Source organism: Passer domesticus, chromosome 7 (genome assembly GCF_036417665.1).
Source record: "Passer domesticus isolate bPasDom1 chromosome 7, bPasDom1.hap1, whole genome shotgun sequence".
Lineage (NCBI taxonomy): Eukaryota > Metazoa > Chordata > Aves > Passeriformes > Passeridae > Passer > Passer domesticus.
Window position 1 is genome coordinate 9,165,799 of NC_087480.1, and position 8,503 is coordinate 9,174,301.

An 8,503-nucleotide genomic window follows, 5' to 3' on the forward strand; every position below is an offset into this window, starting at 1 on the left:
CCTGGCTGTGAAGCACTGAAAACAGTCCCATCAGTGTCCAGGCTCACATCTTAACATAAATGTAAATCCTCAGTTTGATATTCGGGTGCTTTTTTCACCTTTTTTCCTTTTTGTTTGCTGTCTTATAAACAGTACCCAAATGAGAGCAACAGTTTTGATCTTCATCATCATCATGCTCATCTTGGAGGAGCATTCACCAGTCTTAGAGTCATGTCTGGTCCTACTCCTTCTCCACTCTTGGATATCTCCAGGAGTGCCAATAGAAACTCCAGTATTTTGGCCATCTTTGTTCTCCTGTTCACCATATGCTGGGACAGATTTGTAAAGGATTCTATCTGCATAATCACCAACCTGGTTTATGGCATCAGCTGTTCCAGTTGGCAGCACCAGGTGCTTTCCCCAGTCTTCCTGCTTTTTTTTTGTTTTAGCTTTGATCACTGCCCACAAAACAAATAATCCTCCTATGGCCACCTAAATGGCTGCCACTTTGTTATCACCATATGGCTCATCCCTCAGTGCCTCATCCACAGTTCTGGCACTGCTGAGCCCACAAGCTTTTCTTCCCTTTTCTCACTGACACAGTGCTATTTGCCCTGGCTGGAGAAACTTCTGACAAGGCAAAGTGATCTTGGCACTGTGTCCTTTACAGAGACATCTGTGAATTCCTCCTTTTTACCTGAATTATTTTATCATACATGTCTCTTCTGTGTAATGAAATAGGCTGGGACATAGACAGGAGTAGCTGGAAAAAGCAGTCTTACTACTTAAATTAACATTTTTATCTTTGGAAGACATCTTTGACAACTGGTTGGCTATCCCTTACTAGAAAAAAGCTTTTATTCATGTCAGAGTGCTGTCTCTATTAGGAGTTGCAATATTAGTCCCAGCTGAATTTGTATCACAGACCTTGTGTTTCAGGATTGGTTTTGTGTTTTTTCTTTGTTTAGAACAGTGATTTGGGACATACTGTGTTATTTACTGTAGAGATAATACATAGTGATACATTTTAAAATGCTTTTTAATGTGTTTTCTGATGAATTGTCTGTTGCTATGTTAGGTGTGAAATCATCTAAAGGGGGACAAGCGATTTGGCATTTGTGCAAGCTTGTTGATTCTAACTAACATTTGCATTAGATTAGAACAGTGAATGCTGTCTCCAGTGAAGAAATGCTTTGCATTTTCTCAATGGTATTTTAAAATGGAGTATTGCTAGTTTGAATGAGTCAGCTGAAATTACAGAAAATGTTTCCTTTAAAATAACATCTGAATAGAAGCAGCTGTCATATCACACAGAACCTGAAACAAAGCATAGCACAGAACTTGGTTGACATGTAATAACCCTGCTCTTAGATTCTATAATGTTTTAATTTCTTCCCTGGGATATCTTTTGTGCACTAGGAATAGTGTTATTTGCATGTGAATGGAAAAAGCTAAATTATATTCCTAGGTTCGTGCAAAGGAGCTAATTTCTAACACGATGATAGACAAACTTTATTAAGTTTTGTTTCGTCGGGCCAGGGTTTTATGAGCCTTTAAAAGAAAACTTAATACACACAAAGGATAGCTCAGCTATTACCTTTGGAGGCAAATAATGAGCAGGATGGCTTCTGCTGCAGTGTTGGAAACCAAACTGTTTAATAAAAGGAAAAACAATAAACAGAAAATCCGATCCAGGTACAGAGGTCTGCTCCTGGTAAAACACCTTCACAAAAGCCTCGCAGTTTTTTTGTCTTCTCTTTTTCTACCTGATGGCCCAGGCGGGATCTTTTGGCTCTCATCCAATTAGGTGACCCCAAGGTTTTAGTGAAGTCTCTGGGGTCCTATAAGGTGGCTTTTCACCTGATCGTTGGGAGAAACTTCTGGGCTTTCTTCCTTTTTTGGGGGACAAAGGCTAGTTTGTCCCTCTCTCATTGGGGGCATCCCCCTACACTCCTTCATCTCACCCTTTACTATACATTTAGAAAGAAAGAGGAGAAAGGAGTATAGATTAGAATGCTAATAATTTTTGCTGCCAATTCTCTATCTTAACTTTGGTGAAGTGTTTTTCCAGGTAGGCTTCAAATTTCTGGCTATATGTGTGACTTTTACATAGAGGTAGGTTTAACAACTTTTTTATCACAACAATAACTACAAAACTTTTTCAGTGCAAAACTTTCTTGTAAACAATTTTAACTAATGCAAACTTAGAAAACAGTCTTTGCTTCTATCCGTGGCTCAGTTGTTTGTGCATTCTTCTTCTGGTGCCGTCTGCTGCTCTCGGATCGGCTGCACTTGTGGCTTGACATTCTTTGCAGGGATCCATCGAAGACCTGTGTTTGTAGAAATGCATGCAAACCCCCGGCCCCATGTTACAAGAGGATGGGGTCCTGAAATCTGTCCTGTCTCTGGATCCTTGATGAAGACTGGTGGTCTTTCCTTGAGCTTTGCCTGACTGGTATTGCTGAAATGCCTGAAAATTGGTGGTACCTGCTCCATAAAGGAATTGTTTAAGAAGTTAAAAACATATACAGCTTTATTCAGCCTCTCTATTGTAGAAAGCACTTCTGTCCCCCCTTTTTGTCTTTCTAGTATCATTTTCAATGACCTGTGTGCTCTTTCTACAATAGACTGGCCTGTGGAAGAATGTGGAATACCTGTGGTATGTTTGATACCCCAAGTTTTGAAAAACTCTTGCAATTTATTAGAAATGTAGGCTGGTCCGTTGTCAGTTTTGACTTCTTGAGGAATACCTAGGGATGCAAATGCTTGTAAGAAATGTTTAATCACATCTCTACTTTTTTCTCCTTGATGTGCAGAAGCAAAAATTGCTCCTGAGAAGGTATCTATTGATACATGTATATGTTTGAACCTTGCAAATGACTGATATTGAGTGATGTCCGTTTGCCATATCTGCAGGCTATTTAAGCCTCGAGGGTTAACTCCTGTTGCTATTGCTGGTATAGCTAATTTCTGGCAATCTGGACATGACTGAACAATTGCTTTTGCCTGATTCTGAGAGATGTTAAACATTCTTACTAAAGCAGGTGCATTTTGGTGATAGAAAGCATGGCTCATTCTTGCTTGTTCAATAACATTAGGAAGTGTGTGCTGGATTGGCATGGCTAACAAATCAGCCATGGCATTTCCCTCTGCTAAGAAACCTGGAAGAGAAGAATGTGAGCGAATGTGCATTACAAAGTAAGGTTCTTGTCGAATGGAAAGAAGTAAGATTAACTGTTTGAGCAAACTATATAACTGATCATTAGCAACTTCTTTTAGCAGAGATCCTTCTGCTCTTTCCACCACACCTGCAACGTAAATTGAATCTGTTACTAAATTAAAAGGAAATGTGAACTTTGAAAAGACCCGTACAACTGCTGCCAACTCTGTAATCTGTGCAGAACCATCTACTTCCTCAATATCTGATTCCCATTTTTTTGTCTCTGAATTCTGCCAAGCAATCACAGATTTTTTAGACTTCCCAGAACCGTCTGTAAAAAATGTGATTGCCTCAAGGGGTACATTACTTCTTAAAGGCTTATGAATTAATTTTAAAGATGAACTTAATAGCTCATGTTTGGGACAATTGACTGAAATTTTTCCTGCAAAATTTTCCAAAGCAAATTGCATAACTTCTGAATTTTGAATTAACCATTCTAAGTAGATGGTTGTGACAGGCAGAAAGATTTCTGCAAAATCTCTTCCTGCAAGGGAAAGCATTCGAGATCTAGCCTTGATAATCAATTGTGAAATAATTTCAGGGCAAGTTGTTATAGTTTTACCCAATTGACGCGATAGGAAAACCCACTCTAAGATTATCAGATGGTCCTTCTTCTCTAGATCCCACTGGAATATCAAACCATGAAGTTGTGGACTCTCCCCTAAAACTGCAAACAAAAAAGACAGGTTAGGATTATACCGATGAGCCTGACGTGACTGGATGGCTCTCATCACTTTCTCTAAAGCATTTTGAGCTTCTTTGTTGAATTCTCGCGGTGAGTTTAAGGCTGTGTCTCCTCTTAACAAATCTGCCAGAGGAGCCAAGTCCTGATTTGAAAGGCCTAGTAGTGGACGAAGCCAGTTCAGAGTGCCTACAAGCTGCTGCACTTCATTCAAGGTCTTTGGATTTGTCCTTAGCTGGAGTGGCTGCGGAGTTACCGTTTGTTCTGTGATCCTGTATCCTAAATATTTCCAGGGAGGAAGTGTCTGTATTTTTTCTTTTGCTACAGTGAGTCCTGCTTTCTCTACTGCTGAGATGACCTGATCTGTTGTCTCCTGCATTGATGCTTGGTCCTTTGCTGCTACTAAGATATCATCCATGTAATGTAATATGAGAGAATTTGGATATTGTGCACGAACTGAGGAAAGTATTTTTGCAACATACCACTGACATATACTCGGCGAGTTGCGCATTCCTTGTGGTAGAACGAGCCAATGATATCTTTTCAAAGGTGCTTGCTGATTTATGGATGGGATGGAAAATGCAAATCTTGGTGCATCGTCTGGGTGCAAGGGAATATTGAAAAAACAGTCTTTTAAATCAATAACAGTTAGCTTCCAATCTTTTGGAATCATAACAGGAGAGGGTAAACCTGGTTGTAAAGAACCCATTTCTTGAATTACTTCGTTAATTTTTCTGAGATCCTGTAACAACCTCCATTTCCCACTGTTTGGCTTTTTGATTACAAAAACTGGAGTGTTCCAGGGACTAGTAGTTGGAGTTAAATGACCTTTGGTTAATTGTTCCTGCACTAACTGCTCTAAAGCAGCAAGTTTCTCTTCAGGTAAGGGCCACTGACTGACCCAAATGGGTGTGTTAGATGTCCATGTAAGTTTTAAAGTGTTATGTCCATCAACAGCTTTTGTTAAAATCCAGTTTCTAACCTGAGATGCCATTGTGATAGAATGTCCCGTCCCCAAAGAACTATATCAGCTCCTACAATGAATGGTCTTGTGGTGGCAACACGACCTTCAGGCCCCTCAAATGTGACTGCGTGCGAGCTTCGAAAGCTCTCACAGTGACCACCAATACCTGCTAGCTGATCCAGCGTAGGCACGACGGTCCAGTCCTGTGGCCATTTCGATCTCGATATCAGAGTGACGTCTGCTCCGGTATCTATCAGGCCAGTGAGGGTGATGGCTTGCCCGAGGTGCTTCAGGACACAGGTGAGCTGAGGCCGCCCGCGGCTGATGAGCCTGGTCCAAGCGATGACAGCTGTGTTGTTCTGTGACTCTGGTAGGAGGAAAGCTTGCGCTATGGTTAACCCTTTGGGTAAAAAACATGGAGGGTCTAGACACAAAGCTAAGACTGTAATTTCCTGTGAACAGGTGACAGACAGCACAGTTGGAATGACATAAAAACCTTCTGCATGGGATCTGCTCACTCCCACTATTAAGAACTGACGTGGTTGTGGTTCAGGTCCCAGCTGTCCTGTAGACACTGTGTAAGCAACAGCATTGGTTAGCATCACTGGCTGGGCTGTAGACAGCTCCAGTCTGGTACCTGGGGACATTGTGGTTGGAAGTCCTGCAAGGATGTGTTGCAGTTCTGAACTTGGTGGCCTGTGGTGGTCTCTGGCCTCTGGTGCAGTGGTTTTTGTATCATTGCACGCCACTGCTCCGTGCTGGGCTGCACGTTTCCCGGCAGATGGTACGAAAAACCCTGTGCTGGGTAAAAGCTGTTAGTATTGTGACAGAAACCTCTGCATCCACTGTTTCTTGGCAATGGCCTTCTGCGGGTCCTAGGACATCCCCTTTTAAAATGACCTCTCTGACCACACGAATAGCACGAGTCCCTTGGAATTTGTTGGTTCTCAATTGCACCTTTGAATGCTATTAAAGCTTCTGCTAGGGTTTGTGTTTGCTTTTCTACTGCTTTTTCCTGCTGCTTTAGGGTGTTTTCTTGAGCTGTTGTAATGGCACTGGCCAATACTTCTGCCTGCATGGCTGCTGCATGCTCAGGGGTGCTCAGGCGGTTGCAAGCATCTACTAGCTGTGTCAGGGTGGGCTCAGGATCCTGTGGTAATGTACGTAATGCCTTTTTACAGGTTGGGTTTGCATTAGAAATTGCAAGCCGTTTTAATAACTCTTGTCTGGCTCGGTCTATTGGAATCTGCTTTTCTAATGCCATTTTTAAACGGTCCAAAAACTTAATATAAGGCTCATCTATGCCCTGTTTTATTTCTGTAAAATCTAGTTCTGGCTTGTTGCCATCAGGGACCTGTAACAAAGCTGTTTTTGCTGCTTCTTTGACATCCTGCAATACTTGTCTACTAAGAGTTCGGGCTTGTATTTGAGGATCTGTATGAGCTCCTTCACCTGAGAGCTGATCTATAGTCAAATTTGCAGTAGCTGGAGTTCCTGCATAACCTCTTAAAAGGTCGTTTAACAAACGTTTCCATGCTAGTTCCCACAGAGAAAATTCTGTTGGAGATAGCAGGGATGTGCAAAGCTGTTTTAGATCATGTGGAGTGAATATGTTTGCTGTGAAGGTGGCCTGTAATAGGCTTCTGAAATAGGCAGAATCTCTACCATACAGACGAGAGGTTTTGCAAATCTCTTTTAACTCAGCAAAGTTAATTTGTTGCCATGTAGCCCTGGGTCCCGGACCTGCAGTGTATTTCACAGGAAAAACCTTCAATTTCGATGCAATTTCCCACTCTCCTTCCTGAACTGCATCCTTTCTTATCCTCTGCCAGGTATCTGTGACTCCCTGTGTGTTAAACTCTTCCTTAGATTGTTTGAAATTACATTGTGGAGCATAGGAATAGTTTGTTTTTTGTTCCGGCAAGTTATCGGACATGGGCGCCGCCATTTTGGACAGGGTCAGTTCCGGCGCATCACTTCCGGTTCCCACGCTCGGCAGAGAGGGGGTGTGCTGTCCCGGGCTGTGGGCGGGGAGCAGGGGCAGGGACACCGACCGGGCACCGCCTAAAAAAGGGGCGCATCCCTGCTCTGATGGACAGGAGCTCAGAGACCAGCCACCCAGGGACTCCTGGGAGTCCGACGAGGATGGCGAGCCACGCCCACGAAGGACAGAGCTGGGCTCGGGGCTATAATGGCGATTGCCACGTGCTCTATTGTTCTCAGACTGGATTCTATCGGCTCGGCTTTTTCCAGTTTTACTGTCAAAATTCACCGATTTTGAACGCCAAAGCAAGGTTTTGAGAGGAGATAGAGAGGACTTTGCTCTGGTAGGGTTTTTGGAAGACGGGTTTTGCAGACAAGCCTGGCCAGGGCTGGTCTGCTCCCCCCTGTTTCGGGATGGGGTCGGTGAGGCAGGCGGGGGGGCAGCTGGCCTGGCTGCCTCCCGGCCTCTCCACCGGGGTTTCTCGGCTGGGATAAAGGAAGGTTTTTGGGTCCCCTCAGAACTTCGCTTTCTCCTGTCTTCTCTGTCCTGCCTGCATTCTGCCCTCTCCCTGGTCTTTGCTTGCTTTTCATTTTCCATTATTACAAATTTCAATACCGTCCTGAATATTGGACGCAGCTTTAAGTTGGACTTCTTGTTCTTTTCTGTGTTATATAATTTCAGTCCAACTGAATCCCAGAAGTCTGGATCGAGTTTCTGAGACATGTCTGAGTTTGGAAACTCTTGTAAGACCCATTTTACAAGCTTTTTAAGCTGTTTTTTGTCAAACTGAATATCTTGGATTTCCAACTTATAGTTAAAATACGAAAAAAATTCCTGCTCAGCTACTGACAACCGATTCCCCATGGTGAAACTCACCGAGTCTTCTGGTCGTCCTTCTTGGTATAGACTTTTTCCCGGGTCCTGGGTGCAACAGTTTCAGCTTAGCCGATTCACAGTATCCTCTGAGGGTGTGCCGTTTGCTCCCGTCCCGTCTGAATTATAGCCTCTTCTTCACCGGTATGAGGCTTCGATTTGGGATTCCCTCTAAACCCCAAATCTCTTCTTCTGAGTTTTCTTTTTTAACGCGACAAAAAACTCAGGTGCAGGCCTGCTTCCCCAAAAACGCAAATACCAAGGAAAATTGTCCTATTTTGATTGAGGTAATCAAAAATTCCTAGACCATCTTCCTCAATATGAGAAATTCTGTCCAGGTGCCACGTATTAAGTTTTGTTTCGTCGGGCCAGGGTTTTATGAGCCTTTAAAAGAAAACTTAATACACACAAAGGATAGCTCAGCTATTACCTTTGGAGGCAAATAATGAGCAGGATGGCTTCTGCTGCAGTGTTGGAAACCAAACTGTTTAATAAAAGGAAAAACAATAAACAGAAAATCCGATCCAGGTACAGAGGTCTGCTCCTGGTAAAACACCTTCACAAAAGCCTCGCAGTTTTTTTGTCTTCTCTTTTTCTACCTGATGGCCCAGGCGGGATCTTTTGGCTCTCATCCAATTAGGTGACCCCAAGGTTTTAGTGAAGTCTCTGGGGTCCTATAAGGTGGCTTTTCACCTGATCGTTGGGAGAAACTTCTGGGCTTTCTTCCTTTTTTGGGGGACAAAGGCTAGTTTGTCCCTCTCTCATTGGGGGCATCCCCCTACACTCCTTCAAAACTTCTTA

The 8,503-nt window shown here is 43.1% G+C and overlaps 1 long non-coding RNA gene across 1 annotated transcript; it reads right to left on the bottom strand.

The window, feature by feature from the left end:
• Window positions 1–1,611: 1,611 nt before the first annotated feature.
• LOC135304426 (uncharacterized) lies at window positions 1,612–8,503 on the bottom strand. Its single transcript, XR_010365815.1, has 2 exons — window positions 7,706–8,503; window positions 1,612–5,212 (listed from the first exon to the last, which is right to left on the bottom strand). It is a non-coding gene; the product is annotated as an uncharacterized LOC135304426 (long non-coding RNA).